Here is a 250-nt window from a genome sequence, read left to right on the forward strand (position 1 = left end):
CGGGGCTGTGGAGGCTGCCCCGGCAAGGGCCTTGCCGGGGGAGCTCACATGGCCCTTCTGCTCTTCGTGTTTCTGGCTTGGCGTTGCTCTGGTTGTCTTGTGGCTTCACTTTCTTCCTCTGCCCCGTTAGGTGTGGCCGCAGGTGCGGCTCCAACTGCCTGTGCACAAGTAAAGGGGTGCAAAATAAGACCCCTCCTTTTGTGCACCGACAAGAGCCCCCGAGCCCGAGCTATACATAAGCGCGACGCGT

The sequence above is a fragment of the Triticum dicoccoides genome, chromosome 2A (genome assembly GCF_002162155.2).
Source record: "Triticum dicoccoides isolate Atlit2015 ecotype Zavitan chromosome 2A, WEW_v2.0, whole genome shotgun sequence".
Classification (NCBI taxonomy): Eukaryota; Viridiplantae; Streptophyta; class Magnoliopsida; order Poales; family Poaceae; genus Triticum; species Triticum dicoccoides.